Source organism: Hordeum vulgare, chromosome 5H (genome assembly GCF_904849725.1).
Source record: "Hordeum vulgare subsp. vulgare chromosome 5H, MorexV3_pseudomolecules_assembly, whole genome shotgun sequence".
In the NCBI taxonomy this organism is placed as follows: Eukaryota; Viridiplantae; Streptophyta; class Magnoliopsida; order Poales; family Poaceae; genus Hordeum; species Hordeum vulgare.
Genome location: NC_058522.1, coordinates 482522566 through 482539396, shown reverse-complemented (window position 1 = coordinate 482539396; position 16831 = coordinate 482522566).

Sequence of the window (16831 nt, the reverse complement as noted above, 5' to 3'; positions counted from 1 at the left end):
TTCAACTGTGATATGTAGAGGCTATATTAGAACACCTACACCCCCTGAGCAAATTAGAGTTGAACCTAGCATTGCTATTATCAAAGATGTTCTGTCTGAAGAAGTTGAGGGACACAATATTCACTTTTGTGAAGATGCTGCTAAAATTGCTAAACCTCACGTTAGAGACAAACATAGGCCTGTTGTTGGCATGCCTGTGGTTTCTGTTAAGATAGGAGATCATTGTTATCATGGTTTATGTGACTTGGGTGCTAGTGTTAGTGCAATACCTCAATCCTTATACGATGAAGTCAAAGATGAGATTGCACCTGTTGAGATAGAACCTATAGTTGTCACTATTCAGCTTGCCAATAGAGATAGTATCTGCCCTGTGGGAATTGTTAGGGATGTTGAAGTCTTGTGTGGTAAAACGAAGTACCCTGCTGATTTCCTCGTTCTAGCTACCGCACAAGATAGCTTTTGTCCCATCATATTTGTCAGACCTTTTCTCAATACCGTCAATGCTCATATTGATTGTGAGAAGCAAACTGTCACTGTTGGCTTTGAAGGTGTGTCGCATGAGTTCAATTTCTCTAAGTTCGATAGACAACCTCATGAAAAGGAGTCGCCTAGTAGGGATGAAACTATTGCCTTAGCTTCTATTGTCGTGCCCCCTACTGATCCCTTAGAGCAATACTTGCTTGAGCATGAAAATGATATGCATATGGATGAAAGGGATGACATAGATAGAGTTGTCTTAGAACAATATCCCATCCTTAAGAATAACTTGCCTGTTGAACTGCTTGGGGATCCTCCCCCACCAAAGGGTGATCATGTGTTCGAGCTTAAACAGTTGCCTGATACTCTTAGGTATGCCTATCTTGATGAAAAGGAGATATATCCTGTCATTATTAGTGCTAGCCTCTCAGAGCAGGAAGAAAAGAAGTTATTAAAAACTCTGAGGAAGCACCGTGCTGCTATAGGATATACTCTTGATGATCTCAAGGGCATTAGTCCCACCCTATGCCAGCACAAGATCAAAACTGATCCTGAATTCAAACCAGTTGCTGATCATCAAAGGAGATTGAATCCTAAGATGAAAGAAGTAGTGAGAAAAGCAATACTAAAGCTCATGGAAGCGGGTATTATCTATCCTGTTGCTCATAGCGATTGGGTGAGTCCGGTGCATTGCGTTCCTAAGAAGGGAGGCATCACCGTTGTCCCTAATGATAAGGATGAGTTGATCCCACAGAGGATTATTATTGGCTATCGGATGGTGATTGATTTTAGGAAGTTGAATAAGACCACTAGGAAAGATCATTACCCTCTGCCTTTTATCTACCAAATGCTAGAAAGGCTGTCCAAACACACACACTTCTGCTTTCTAGACGGTTATTCTGGTTTCTCCCAAATACCAGTTGCACAATCTGATCAGGAGAAAACCACTTTCACCTGCCCTTTCGGTACCTTTGCTTATAGACGTATGCCTTTTGGCTTATGTAATGCACCTGCCACCTTTCAAAGATGTATGATGGCTATATTCTCTGACTTTTGTGAAAAGATTGTTGAGGTTTTCATGGATGACTTCTCCATTTACGGGTCTTCCTTTGATGATTGCCTCAGCAACCTTTATCGAGTCTTGCAGAGATGTAAAGAAACCAATCTTGTGTTGAATTGGGAGAAGTGCCACATTATGGTTAATGAAGGCATCGTCTTAGGACATAAAATTTCTGAAAGGGGTATTGAAGTCGATAAGGCTAAGGTTGATGCAATCGAGAAGATGCCATACCCCACAGATATCAGAGGGCTAAGAAGTTTCCTTGGTCATGCTGGTTTCTATAGAAGGTTCATCAAAGACTTCTCTAAGATTTCTAGGCCTCTTACCAATCTCTTGCAAAAGGATATTCCTTTTGTTTTTGACGATGATTGTGAGGAAGCCTTCGAAATACTTAAGAGGGCTTTGATAACTGCACCTATTGTTCAACCACCTGATTGGAACTTGCCTTTTGAGATCATGTGTGACGCTAGTGATTATGTTGTTGGTGTTGATAAGAAGTTGAATGTTATTCACTGTGCTAGTAAAACTCTAGACAGTACCCAGAGAAACTATGCTACTACGGAGAAGGAATTTTTAGCAGTCGTGTTTGTGTGTGAAAAGTTCAGGTCTTACGTTGTTGATTCCAAAGTCATTATTCACACTGATCACGCTGCTATTAAGTACCTCATGGAGAAGAAGGACGCTAAACCTAGACTTATCAGATGGGTTCTCTTGCTACAAGAATTTGATCTGGATGTTGTTGACAGAAAGGGTGCTGATAACCTAGTAGCAGATAACTTGTCTAGGTTGGAGAACGTTCTTGATGACCCACAACCTATTGATGATAGCTTTCCCGGTGAGCAATTGAATGTCATCAATGCTTCACGTAGTGCACCGTGGTATGCTGATTATGCAAACTATATCGTTGCCAAATACATACCACCTAGTTTCACATACCAGCAAAAGAAGAAATTCTTCTTTGACTTGAGACACTACTTTTGGGATGATCCTCACCTTTATAAGGAAGGAGTAGATGGTGTTATTAGACGTTGTGTACCTGAACATGAATAGGGACAAATCCTACAGAAGTGTCACTTCGAGGCCTACGGAGGACACCATGCAGGAGATAGAACTGCACACAAGGTATTGCAATCAGGTTTCTATTGGCCCACTCTTTTAAAGGATGCTCGTAAGTTTGTATTATCTTGTGACAAATGTCAAAGAATAGGCAATATTAGCAAACGACAGGAAATGCCTATGAACTATTCACTTGTCATTGAACCATTTGATGTCTGGGCCTTTGATTATATGGGACCTTTTCCAAAATCCAACGGGTATACGCATATCTTAGTTGCTGTTGATTACGTCACTAAGTGGGTAGAAGCTATCCCCACTAGTAGTGCTGATCATAACACCTCTATCAAGATGCTGAAAGAAGTTATCTTCCCTAGATTTGGAGTCCCTAGATATCTAATGACCGATGGTGGTTCACACTTCATTCATGGTGCTTTCCGTAAAACGCTTGCTAAGTATGATGTCAACCATAGAATTGCGTCTCCCTATCACCCTCAGTCCAGTGGTCAAGTAGAGCTAAGTAATAGAGAGATTAAACTGATTCTGCAAAAGACTGTCAACAGGTCTAGAAAGAATTGGTCTAAGAAGCTCGATGATGCACTGTGGGCTTATAGAACTGCCTATAAGGATCCCATGGGCATGTCTCCGTACAAAATGGTGTATGGGAAAGCATGTCATTTACCTCTTGAGCTAGAGAATAAAGCTTATCGGGCAATCAAAGAGCTCAACTTTTATTTCAAACTTGCCAGTGAGAAGAGGTTATTTGACATTAGCTCGCTTGATGAGTGGAGAACTCAAGCATATGAGAATGCCAAGATCTTCAAAGAGAAGGTTAAGAGGTGGCATGATAAGAGGATACAAAAGCGTGAGTTCAATGTAGGTGATTATGTCTTGCTATATAACTCTCGTTTAAGATTCTTTGCAGGCAAGCTTCTCTCTAAATGGGAAGGTCCCTATGTTGTTGAGGAAGTATATCGTTCAGGTGCTATCAAGATCAACAACACGGAAGGTAATTGTCCGAGAGTGGTAAATGGGAAGAGAATCAAGCATTATATCTCAGGTACTCCCATAAATGTTGAAAGCAATATCATCAATACCATAACTCTGGAAGAATACCTAAGGGACATTTATCAGCCTGTTTCAGACTCCGAAAACGAAGAGGTATGAGATTCGGTAAGAAAACAGAGTCCAAAACTTTTCCAATAGGAAATTTTCTCCGTTTTGGAATATTTGAAAAAATACAAAAATTAAAAGTAGTCCGGAAAGCGCGAGGAGGCGACAAGCCTGCACGGCGCGGGCCCACCCCCTGGCCGCGCCGTGAGGGCTTGTGGCCACCTCGTGCGCCTCCCGGACTCCGTTTTTGTGTAGGGGATTCCTTATGGTCTGGAAAAAATCATTATATATACTTCCGTTTGGTCTGACTCAACATCACGCAGATTTCCTATGTTTTTCGTTTCGAGCCTGTTTCTGTTGCAGATCTTGATCTCCATGACTTCCCCAAAAGCTCCTAAGGACAAAATCTTCGAGAAGGTCATCAATCCCTACCTCACGGAAGTGCTGCAACACAATCTATTGAGATGCGTGAGGGGATGTTGCACATCCGTGATGTTGAGGGGCCTAATGTAGTGCCCCAGATGTAAACCTTGCCTTATTTGGAACCTGTTGAATGTGGGACCACCTTGTCAGTGTATTAATGATAGCAATTGTGCCCTGACCTCATGTGGTGTCCCTTGTTTCTTTTCCCTTCCTTCCCATGCATGCATGCATAGCATATCATTGCATGCCCTTGTCTTATGTTATTGCCATATGATCTTAGCATTTCATGTGATGTGGTGGTCTTGGGTATAGTTCCTTTGTGATGTTGTGTGATGTTGAGGTGTTCTATGATGCCATGTGATGATGGACCTAAATGTAGTGAGCTTGTCTTGTTGCAACCTCTCTCTCTCTCTCTTAATTCCCCAATTCAAAATTCACTTCTCCCAACCTTGTTTCAAAAATGCCCAGGATTTAGTGTATTTTGTGGAGGATGCCAATGTGTGTATTTGCTGATTTGTATATTGGTTTTAAGGGTGCAAATAAATCCAAAACAGTAAATTAATTACTGTTTTGCAATTATTTCAAATTGCTCCAAATATTGTTTTTCTATTTTATTCAAATAGGTCATAATTCCTTATGACCAGGGGCATTTTTGCTTCGATGTTTACCCCAACAGAACTGCCAGTGGTTTTAAATCCATGTTGTGTTTATTTTAAAAGTTCAAACCCCTCTCAGCCCCCCTCCACTATCTGACGCCAGTGGCAAGCAACCAGCGCGGCCCAGCCCACTCCTTCCCACCTCACGCGCGCGGGCGTCGTCCTCCTCCCTTTCCAGCAAGGCAGGCGGCCCCACATGTCAGCCTCTCACCTCGCTCCTCTCTGCTTTCCACCGAAGCTCCCCGCACGCACATGGCCGCGCTGCGTTCCTCACCTCTCCTTCCCTCTATTTAATCCCTCCTTGGCGTCCGTGCCAAGGCTTGGGTTCCTCTTCCCCGCCGCCACTTCCTCCCATCTCCCTCTCTTCTCTGTCGACGGCCTCAAGTAAGAGGAGGGCGAGTCCGCCATGGCCGGATCGTGACGGTGCTCGTCGCCGTTGCTGTTGCGCCACTTCTTCCTCTCCAAGCCGACGGCGCGCTCGCGGGAACTCGTGGGGATCCATTCCCGCAGCTAGATGGCGGCGTCCACCTCTTCTTCCCCTACTTCATCGATGTCTCCTTCCGCTCCAGCAAGCTCCTCCGACGCGGCTCCTTCCTCGTCGTCCTCTGCTTCCTCTCCGGTCGGCTCGAGTCCTTCGGCTGTGGGGTGAGGAGATCATCCTTCCCCCTTCCCTATCTTCGATCTGGCATAGGCATCGCGTAGTTGGACGCCGAGATACTCTCTGTCGCCGGCGCCGCCGCTCGTCGTTGCTGCGCCGTAGTAGGGCCCCTCGGGTGCACCTAACACATGAAATGAGCCCGTGTGTGTGTGGGCTTACTCCCCTACACGAGCCGTTGCTCGATTAGCACCATGTCTCCGGCGAGGGCCTTCCCCTGTTTCGGTTCATCGCCGGCAGTAGATCAGCACAGGAACCTTCCTTCAGTTCATTTGTTGCGCATGTTAGTTCAGACACCGTAGCGTAGCCCAGTGGTTTGTGATCTGTGTGCCTCTTGCGAGGTGCTGGGTTTGATCCCCCCCCACGGCACCTTTTTGTTTCTTTGATTTCTCGGCACAGTACACTGCAGAGGTTGCCTTACCTAGCCTGAACTCTCTGTTATGTCGATAAGTTGACAGTAGCAGAGTAGTAGGAGATAGTTTGTGGCATCACAGGGTACTGGGTTCGAATCCCAGGAAGCCCCCCTTTTTTCTTTTTCTCTTGGCTGCAATTTTATTTCATCTTTGCTATTGTTGTTCCTGTTACAACCATAGGTGGCCATGTCATCTTGTTTTTATTATTTTTCTTTGCTGTTATAACTATGCTAGGTGATGTAGTGTGTGTGGATGGCTTGTGAGAGATGCATGTGTGCGTGAGGCCATACAAATATGGGGTTAGCTTTACATGTTGTGTGTGCATGGTGGTGCTTCCTAGTAGTTTATCCTAGGTGAAGCTAGCAAGTGAAGTGGTAGCTTGTGTAGCTCCTTCTTTGTTGTAGGTACTATCATTTGTTGATGCACTAGGTTGTGTGTTTATATATGGAGTTGACCTTGTTCTAGTTGGTTGCTAAGGTAATATGTGTAAGTGTGTGGTGTTGACCTTGAGTATGTTGTGTTTGTGGGTGATGTGGACTAGGAGTATGTGTGAGTAGCATCCCACCTTGGCAAGCAAGCCTTGCACCTCCACATGTCCATATGTGAGAGGGCATGGCATGATATTTGTGTGAGAAGCTTAAAAGTAGGGGTTGTAAAGTTGATGTGCATGACACAAACATGGGGTTCAAACCCCCATGTCACTTTTTCATTGTGCACATGAGCTCAACCTTTGTGGTTGTTGTTTTAGTAGGAACTACATGAAATGGTGCCCATTCCCTAGGCATGATTTGGAGTAGTTCCCTCTCCCTTAAACTGTGGTCATTTGATCCAAGTAGGTGCCCACATTTTATATATTATTTTAGGGTAGAAACTCCCAAGGAATCCAGTGGTGAAGTTAGTTTTTCCATTGGTATACTTTATGGAGTGGACATATCCAGATTTGTTGCAAGTTTGATCGTGGTTTCCATGGAATAGGTCGAGCCCAAGGGCATGTGTTTTTGTGTGATAGAAGTAGGGGTTTTGCGCTACACCATAGTGGTGTCATTTATCACTTGGTGTTATTTACATGCAAACTATGCCTAGACAAAGTGGGCATGTGCCTGAAAAAGTCCAGCTTAGTGAAATCTGGAATTTCACTAAGTCTGGGAATTCTGGAAACATTTTCTTGTCCTGTAGTTGAGGATGTGCTGGTCATTGTGTTGGGAACTAGCCTTAGTTCAGTGCTAGGATGTTGGACCTGATATGTTGGTGAAGCTCCCTGTAAAATTTCATATCATTTGGAGTCAAGTAGGTTGTGTTTTGATTGCTGTCAAAAGGCTTCAGAACAAAGACAGAAATTTCAGGTGCAGGAATTTTCACTAAGTCCCTGAGATCTGATGGTTTTGGGGAAGTTTGTGGCCTTGTATCTTCTAGAGTTTAATTCCTTTTTCTGTGATTCTTGCTGGTTCTTGTAGTGTTCTTGGTTGGCTACAGCCACATATATTATTTGTCATATTTAGAGGGATGTAGCTAAGTTGCATGTAGCTCACAAAGAGCTAAGATGCAGATTGGGGCAGATTGAGTTGTATAGTCATTTTGAAATTTGTGTGTGCTTAGTGGATGTTGTGGTGTTCTTCCTTGCTCCAATCCATTCATGTTGGGTTGTTACATGTCTTGGCAACCTGGTAATACCAGATTTGTGCCAATTGTGGGTGTGGTGTTGATTCTTCCACGTAGAGCTTCATATCTTGTTTCGTTGATTCCCGTTGATCCGTAGCTCCGTTTGCAATGTTCTTCATATGGTTTTGCATCGTTTTCACGAGCCACATCTGTTCACACCATCCTCTTGCATGTCAAAATAGCTTAGTGCACAGTTCTGTCCAGAAACTTGCAGTAGTTTATTTTGCTTGTGCTAGTGATAGAAATAATGGTGCATGCTCAATTTTCATCTCATGCATCATGTGATTGTTGCATCTTGTGGTGCTGCTGTTCATTGGTTGTTATTCTTATGTTGGGTAGCACCGGGATCGGAGAACGAATACGTGGAGTCAGGAGAGTAGGTGGAGGACGAACCAGAACCATTCCAAGCTGAGGATATCACAGGCAAGATGATTTGACCTTGATTCCATCTCTAGACTTGTTATGCTAGTTTCGTTTCCATGTCATATTGCTCGCTGCCTACCGCTGAATTAAATTGCCTCTTGATATGCCATGAGCCCAAACACCATTCCCCTTCCTAGCAAAACTTGTATGGCTAAGTAGGCTTTGCTCAGCTACTAATGTTAGCATTTCTAGTTGCAGGTGCTTTGACTCATGTGATAACATGAGCTTGATATCATTATCTTAAATTCTGTTATTTAATTAATGCACCTATATACTTGGTAAATGACGGGAGGCCTAGCCTTTTGCCGGGTGCTTTGTTCCGTTATTGCCGCCTTAGTTACCGGTTACCGGTGTTTGATTTCATATTGATCGCTCCTAACACGTTCGGGGTTGTTATGGGGACCCCCTTGATAAATCGCGTAGCGCTAAGGCTTGTCCGGCAGGACCCAACATTGGTGTTAATTTTCTAATCACTTAATAATAAACTGCATAGGGAATAGCTACCCCGAGGATTTTAATCAACAACTCGGGCCAGTGCTCCGCATGAGTGTTGGTCCAACATGGACAGACTGCGGGGGCCACCACAGGGAAACTTGACGTTTGGCTCGTGTAGGCTTTTCCATCCGGCATGTCCTGAGACTGAGATACGCGGCTCTTATCGGGTTCGTCGACACGTCGGGAGGTCCTGCTAGCCTTGTCTTACCTTAGTGGTATATCTTGCGTATAGGAATCCCACTGAAGCTTTGGTTTCCCCCAGAGTTGAGGTTTTTCCTCTAAGGAATGCGACGAGATCATGAGATTCGTGATAGAGGATGCCTTTACGGCCTGTGTTCGTTTGTGATGGATTAGTTGGAGCACCCCTGCAGGGTTTAATCTTTCAGAAAGCCGTGCCCGCGGTTATGTGGCAACTTGGAATATTTTGTTAACATCCGGTAATAGTGAACTTAAACGTAAGCTAATAAAATTGCCAACTGTGTGCGTAACCGTGACTGTCCCCTCGACGATCTCTCTTCGATCGGCAACACGGTGGGGTTATGAATGCCGTAGGTAGGTGTTCAGGATCACTTAGTGATCAAGTAATCCCGACCGCTAGTGTAGACCACCTTCACATTTACTTTGCGTAAGTTAGCCACTTAATCAAGCTTAGGATGCTGCAGCCTCATACACCTCACCTTTTCCCTACCTAATAACATGACTAGTTCTGGCACCAAGGTCTTAGATTGCTGAGTCCCCGTGACTCACGGATTCCTCCGAAACTCCCAACAGGTAAAGGTACCCCAGAGACAAGTGATCCCGACGGCACCCAGCTGGCGTGTCAGTACGATGAGGAGACAGACCGCCTCTACGTGAACTATCCAGAGGACTGAGGCGTGGTCGTGATCATGGGCCTGCAGGCAGGGTAGCATAGCATTTCCATGTTTTGTAGTTCGTAGCGGAACTACCTTGATTGTATCTGTGATGTACTCTGAGTTATTAATCAAACAAGTGTGAGTTAGAACTGCTCGGAACAAACATATGACCGAGATTTCCCAAACCTCAATCAAGCGTCTGTAGGAAGATAGTCCTATAATATACTACTAGATATCCCACCTATGAATTCCCGAAATAACTGGTCATGCAATCAGGTACACGGATACAAGGAGTATTTCACACAACTCCTAAACTAACCCGTCACCTGTATCACATCCTTCAACACACAACCAGCATCTCGGACCTTCATCTACAATAGATCCTAGTGATCCCAACGGCACCGAGCTGGCGTGGCAGTACGATGAGGAGACATATCGCCTCTACGTGAACTATCCAAAGGACTGAGGCGTGGTCGTGATCGTGGGCCTGCAGGCAGGGTAGCATAGCATTTCCATGTTTTGTAGTCCGTAGCGGAACTACCTTGATTGTATCTGTGATGTACTCTGAGTTATTAATGATAAGACAGTTGAATCCCGAATTGTCTACTTTTATTATTATTTGTGCTATATTACTTGCTTGCGAAACGCTTAGATGCGCTTCTTTCCTATTCGGGGGCCTCGACCCCTAGATCGGAAAGGACCGCATCTTGGTCGTTACACCTAAGAAGACCGGAAGCGTGGAGACGAGGCTCGAAGAAATGGAGCAACAAGTCTTCAAGGGCCAAGGGATGGTGGAGCGTGGACTCAACGCCAACCACATGATGATCACGGAGTTCACCAACAAGCACAAGATGGATGCCAATGACATTGGGAAGCACCTATCCAGGCTCTATGACAGGGTTGATCAACTCCAGGGCCAGATCTATGACCTGCAGAACCAAAACTGAGTATAGATTTAAACCAATATGGCTGGCTGCAGATTTGAGGATTCCGGCGACTCATTCATCCTTCCATGATTTGAGGATCAAACTCATGTTGTAACAACTCCACCATCACCACCAAAGGAAGACAACTGAGCATTGGTATGGGCAATCCCCTTGGCTTGTGCCAAGCTTGGGGGAGTTGCCCCGGTATCGTATCACCATCACATCTTTTGCCTTTACCTTTGTTTTTAGTTTTCCTTTTCAATTTTCTCTTTTTCTAGTAGAGTAAAGTTTTAGTGTTTTAGTCTTGAGTTTTGCTTTGTGTCACCCCCGATGTATTCTTGCTCATGAGCCATATAATAAAGAGTGTCTTAGTTGAAGGGTTTTGCCTCTTGCCATGATCAAAAGAGTGAGAATAGAACAAAAGCATGAAAGATCATGTAGTGATCTTATGGGAAGTGATGGCTTCACATATAAAAAGAATGAGGATTGAAACTTGTTGAGGGTAGGAAAACGTAGACCTTGGTCATTGTTGCAATTAATAGAAGTGATAAGGAAGGAGAGGTTCACATATAAATATATCATCTCTGACACCATCTATGATTGTGAACACTCACCAAACTATTGCATGCCTAGAAGTAGATGTTGGACAAGGAAGACAACATAATGAATTGTGTTTGCTTGGCTATGAACAATGTTATATGATTAGAGATCCCTTAGCATGTCACGATTGCTTCCACCTCACATTAGCCAAAGCTCCCGCACCAAGTAGAGATACTACTTGTGCATCCATAAGCCGTCAACCCAGTTTTGCCATGTGAGTCCACCATACCTACCTATGGATTGAATAAGATCCCTCAAGTAAGTTGTCATCGGTGCAAGCAATAAAAATTGCTCTCTAATATGTATGATCTATTAGTGTGTGGAAAATAAGCTTTATACGAACCTTTGATGAGGAAGACATAAAAGCAACGGACTGCATAATAAAATTCTTTATCACAGGTGGCAATATAAAGTGACGTTCCTCCGCACTAAGAGGAAACACATCCAAACCTTAAAAGAGCATGACAACCTCTGCTTCCCTCTGCAAAGGGCCTATCTTGTACCTTTACTTTTTGCCCTTGAAAGAGTCATGGTGATCTTCACCAATTCCATGTTTCGCCTTTGTCTTGGCTACCGTCACATGCTTGGGAAAGATCTATATTCATATGTCAACTTGGAGGTAAGTCTTCATGAATTATTACTGTTGACATTACCCTTGAGGTAAGCAGTTGGGAGGCAAAACAATAAGCCCCTATCTTTCTCTGTGTCCAGCTGAAACTTTGATCTCATGAGTACCACGTGAGTTGTAGCAATTGTAGAGAACAAAAGAATGATTGAGTATGTGGATTTGCTTTACAAGCTCTTATTTGACTTTTTCTGATGTTGTGATAAATTGCAATTGCTTCAATGACTAAAGGCTATCGGTTGTTACTTCTCGGTAAGGTTCTTGATCCATGCTTTACTTTGTGAAGGAATTATCACTTTAGCATGAGAGATTATATGTTGGTATGCTGTTCTGATCATGATCATGATGCATGCATGTTCGTATCTTGTTTTGTCGACACCTCTCTCCCTAAACATGTGGACATATTTATTGAGTTCGACTTTCGCTTGAGGACAAGCGAGGTCTAAGCTTGGGGAGTTGATACGTCCATTTTCCATCATGTTTTCACGTTGATATTTATCGTTTCTTTGGCTGTTATTTCACTTCACGGTACAATTCTTATGCCTTTTCTCTCTTATTTTGCAAGGTTTACATGAAGAGGGAGAATACCGGCAACTGGAATTCTGGCCTAAAAGTGGAGCAAAGTTGAGATACCTATTCTGTGCAACTCCAAATGCCGTGAAAATCAACGAAGATATTTTTCCCAATATATAAAAAATATTGGGCCGAAGAAGTACCGGAGGGGCGCCAGGGGGTGGCCACAAGCCTGCACGGCGCGGCCACCCCCCAGGCCGCGACATGGGGGCTTGTGGGCACCCTTCTGGCCCACTTGCCCCCCTCTTTTTCTATATGGAGGGTTTCGTCCAGGAAAAAAATCAGAAGGGAACTTTTTCGTGGTTTCGCCGCCGCCACGAGGCGGAACTTGATCAGAACCAATCTAGAGCTCCGGCAGGACGATCCTGCCGGGGAAACTTCCCTCCCGGAGGGTGAATTCATCGCCATCGTCATCACCAACACTCCTCTCATCGGAGGGGACTCGTCACCATCAACATCTTCATCAGCACCATCTCATCTCCAAACCCTAGTTCATCCCTTGTAACCAATCTTCGTCTCGCGACTCCGATTGGTACTTGTAAGGTTGCTAGTAGTGTTGATTACTCTTTGTAGTTGATGCTAGTTGGATTACCTGGTGGAAGAGTTTATGTTCAGATCCTTGATGCTACTCATTACACCTCTGATCATGATTATGATTATGCTTTGTGAGTAGTTACTTTTGTTCCTGAGGACATGTGATAAGTCATGCTAATAATAGTCATGTGAATTTGGTATTCGTTCGGTATTTTGATATGTTGTATGTTGTTTTTCCTCTAGTGGTGTTATGTGAACGTCAACTACATAACACTTCACCATTATTTGGGCCTAGAGGAAGGCATTGGGAAGTAGTAAGTAGATGATGGGTTGCTAGAGTGACAGAAGCTTAAACCCTAGTTTATGCGTTACTTCGTAAGGGGCTGATTTGGATCCACTTAATGCTATGGTTAGACTTTGTCTTAATTCTTCTTTCGTAGTTGCGGATGCTTGCGAGAGGGGTTAATCATAAGTGGGATGCTTGTCCAAGTAAGGGCAGTACCCAAGCGCCGGTCCACCCACATATCAAACTATCAAAGTAACAAACGTGAATCATATGAACATGATGAAACTAGCATGACAGAAATTCCCGTGTGTCCTCGGGAGCGTTTTTCCTCCTATAAGACTTTGTCCAGGCTTGTACCTTGCTACAAAAGGGATTGGGCCACATTGCTGCACCGTTGCTACTTTTTTTACTTGTTGCTTGCTACGAATCATCTCACCACACAATCACTTGTTACCGACAATTTCGATGCTTGCAGATTTTTTCTTGCTGAAAACCACTTGTCAGATCCCTCTGCTCCTCGTTGGTGTCGGGACCCCGATCCTAAGCCATAGGAATCCAGCCTGTAGCACATCGCATCCCTTTGCGGTCTCACGCACGGTTAACTTCCACGGCTGCAGCCTTACCTTAGCCGGGACCGTTTGCGTCTTTTGACTCACGTATGCAATAGGGTCGCTAGCATTCCAACGTCAAAGAACCCGGATCAACATGTCTAGTCATAAAACAAAGTGGAAGTACCGCACAAGGACAGGCATACATGACCCAACAAAGCAGGTGTCGGTCATCAGCGAATGTAGACGAGTCGTAGCAAGCTACAAGGACTCAATTACATCGCGTGACATTTCCCCAAAGGGGACAGACACAACAGCTAAGAAGGACACATGCCGGTCAACCAATGTGTCCGGAGCAGTAGCGAACTACCAAGGCTCATTGGATCACAAAGGGGCATTTCCTTGTAAGGAGTGCTACTAAAGTTCACGACTAAGTAATCGAACCCCATACATATCAAGTACGACACACGTACGCATGACATACCGTTATGTATAGATACATCGATGGCATCACAACATAACCATAAACATACAACCTTTATTTAAGAGGCTCGGAAGAGCCACACACATAGTATTACACATTAAGGGTCTCACGACCCATAATAGCAGTCATTCAGTTACAAGCCAGCGGAAGAGTTTAAACTATCTGAGTACAGACAGGGCAACTAGAAGGCACATGGCCTGACTATACTACAGACCCAACGTAGGGCCAGATCGTAGCTGGGACACCAGCTACTCGTCGTCGTCGATGTCTACGAAGAACCCTCCATTAGGGTCATTAGCAACCTCTGCAACATTTATTAAGCAAACATGAGTACGAAGGTACTCAGCAATACTTTAGGATAACTAACTACTCATGCAAGGTATCAAAAGGTATTGTGGGGTTTCATGCGGAAAGCCAGCATTTGACTCGTGGCTAGACAACTTGCATTTTTAAATAATTTTGACAACTTGATTTCTCACACACGAGTCCACTAACACCACAACAATACATTATCGTGGAATCATTCCGTCTCCATACGGAAATGCCGTCCACGACATTCACGCTTATCTTGACAATTTTATGAGTAGCCATTGAAGTTATCTATGAACAACATATGTCTCCAAGTAGTCCATATCCGCGAACGCGGCTATTCGAATAGATCATAACCCTGCAGGGGTGTACTTCGTCACACACGCTCTCGCCACTTATCGCTATGTGCACGTCATGCACCTCGGCAACCTTCAAGCGGAAGCCCAGCGAGGGAGTCGGGCACGACCGTTAACCACACTAGTACCTAGTCCAGGTTTATCGCCTATCTGAGAGTAACCCGTACGGAAGTCCGGCCGAGGTTTCCGCCACGGCCTCAAACGATGTGCGCAGGGTTCCCAAGCCCACCATCCGGGTGCCACTTGGTACACCGTGCCACTACCTACCACATCACGGCCCACCTCTCAGGTCAGCACCATGCACGGCCTCCAGCATTACTATAAACACCAGAAACTACTTGCAACTCCTGGACCGAGTACTAAGCGATTAATAGGCCGAGCGGGGTCATATTTCAGGGCCCAGCATGTGGTAGTATCTAGTCTTGGATTACATACACGGAACTCAGTTCCTATGGACGGTTCCAATGAAACAACCCGCCATGTACTCCCACACAGCCTTTCACCGGTACCTTTACCAAGTCAGGTTCAACACACAACCTTTGCTTACCGAACACATTCTCACAATTCTGTTCATCTCCCAGATGACAGACCATACACAACTCTAAGCATAGCATGCATAGCAGGATAAGGCACATCATAGCTCAAGAAACTACCAGGTATGCTAGGTTGCAAGGTTCGGCTATTTACTGTGACAAGGTTAGGTCATGCAAAGGAAGTGGGTTCAACTAATCGTGGCAAAAGCAGTTGAAGCATTTGATCCTAATGCAATAAATAAGTGCAGGAGCAAGAACATGGGATTTATCGGGATGATCAAAAATGGTTGCTTGCCTTGTTTCTCAAAGGAGGGACAATATCCGTCACACGGATATTCGGTGGAATCCGGGGGTGCGGAGCCTACCGAAATGAATGGCAACAATCAATAACAATCATATGCAAACAAGATGATGCATGAGCATGGCATGAGAATGCAAGGTGATAAACTATTATAATCTACATGTATTAGGTTTGAAGTTGATTTGAATCACATTCAAATATCAATTCAAACGAGGTATTCTCGAATACCGATTTAATTGATTCGACCTGATGCTCAGATCAACTTGATGTTAACATGCATGAGATGTCATGTTAGGGTACTGATTTGTAATTAGGACAGTGTGTGATCATGTCATTCATAATGAAATTTGAATATTTTCCAAATTCCATTTAAAAGTAATTATAAGAATTGACTTATTCATTAATCTACATGTTTGGGTTCTGTAACTTTTTCAAACATGCATGAAAATGCAGTAATCAGATTCCTTGGATTTTTCTGATACTTTTTCATATATAAATTATTTTCATCCGAGTTATATTTTAATTTCTATGATTTTTACAAGTTTTAGCAATTTCCTGGATTTATTTTATAAACAGAAATACTAATATCGCATCACTACTGACGTCAGCAGGTCAACTGCGCCTGGGCCAGGTCAAACCTGACCAGTGGGGTCCACTGGTCAGTGACCCAAGGGCTAACCCCGTGTTGTCCAGCCCCTAATTGGGGTTTGACCAGGCGTGGGGCCTTTGGCAGTGACTGAGGGAAGGATAATTACGCCCTAATGGGCGGCCACGTCGACGCCCACCGGAGGGTGGTCGCCGGCGACCAAGCCCACGGCGGAGGGCTCGCCAGAGACGACCTAAACGGCGCTACACGGCACCAAATCGAGCGCGGTTTGTAGCTACGGGACGCTGGCGAAGCAGCCGATCTGGCAGGGGCATCAGGAGAAGCTAGGGTCGCCGGGAGAGGCGCCGGCGACGAGCCGAAGCAGAGGCCGAAGCTCGGCGTTCCGCGGGTGATGGCTCCAGGGCACGGGGAGGACAGCTGATGGGCTCGACAGATTCCTCGCGGCTCCAGGAGCTCGATCCCTAGCTCGAGCGCGTGGAAGAGACACCACAGCGACGACGACGACATGACCGGCGACGAGGAGCTCTCGGCCTTGGTGGGGAACGGGGCTACGGTGCGCGGAAGAGCGTGGGGTGAGAGGGGAAATGATGACGAGCTCACGGCGGTTCCGATGGTGTTGTTGTAGGGCTCGGGGGTGCGCCGGAGGGAGCGAATCGACGGAAGAGGTCCGGCGGCCGGAGGTGGAGAAGATGGCGGCGCGGTGATGACAGGGGGCCTTCGGGCTTGATTCCTTCTTCCAGAGGACGAGGAGGAGCACGGCGGAGCTTTGGGGCACAACAGCTGGGCTGGAGGGGGCTCGTGGCCACGGCTACGACGATCGGCGGCGACAAGCAGGCTCGGCCATGGTGGGAGAGGGCGAGAGAGAGAT